This window comes from Rhineura floridana, chromosome 1 (genome assembly GCF_030035675.1).
Source record: "Rhineura floridana isolate rRhiFlo1 chromosome 1, rRhiFlo1.hap2, whole genome shotgun sequence".
Classification (NCBI taxonomy): domain Eukaryota; kingdom Metazoa; phylum Chordata; class Lepidosauria; order Squamata; family Rhineuridae; genus Rhineura; species Rhineura floridana.
The window spans coordinates 31,407,850-31,408,488 of record NC_084480.1 but is presented as its reverse complement, the minus strand read 5'-3'; the positions used below and the strand labels follow the sequence as shown (position 1 = coordinate 31,408,488).

The 639-nt window shown below is 42.1% G+C and overlaps 1 pseudogene; it reads right to left on the bottom strand.

Moving 5' to 3' along the window:
- Positions 1-291: 291 nt before the first annotated feature.
- LOC133375905 (5S ribosomal RNA) lies at positions 292-400 on the bottom strand (annotated as a pseudogene).
- Between the last annotated feature and the right edge of the window lie 239 nt (positions 401-639).

The window sequence follows — 639 nt, the reverse complement described above, 5'->3', positions numbered from 1 at the left end:
TATATGACACTGACCAATAAAAAGGCTTTGAAATTAATAAAAATAAATTTGACATAGCTTTCTAGGATGAATAATGAGAGAAATGAAATTTTCTAGATTAGATTCTCTGTAGAAACAATAGTAACGCAGGAATGAAGCAAAGTAAGAACACCAACAAAAATACAAAAATGTAATTCTCCATCTTTGGAGATGGCAGGTATTGCCACCACTCACCATATGCTCAGAGGCACACATTCATAGGATTTTCATGGTAAGAGGTATTCAGAAGTGGTTTACCATTGCTTTCCTCTAAGCCTACGGCACCTGGTATTCCCAGGCTGTCTTCCATCTAAATACTAACCAGGCCTGACCCTTCTTAGCTTCCGAGATCAGGTGTGTTCAGGGTAGTATGGCCATAGGGATTTGTCTGGATAGGCTTGCCTAAACAAAAAGTTTTCAGCAGGTCCCGAAAGGAATATAGTGAAGGTGCCGGCCTGCTGTCAATAGGCCGAGAGTTCCAAAGAGCGGGTGCAGCCACACTTAAAAAACAATTTCCACAGGTGTGGAATGAGTATTATGTGGCACCTATAACAGTGCCTGTTCCTCAGATCAAAGGACTCGATTGGGCACATACGGGGTTAGAGACAACGAAGGAGAGCC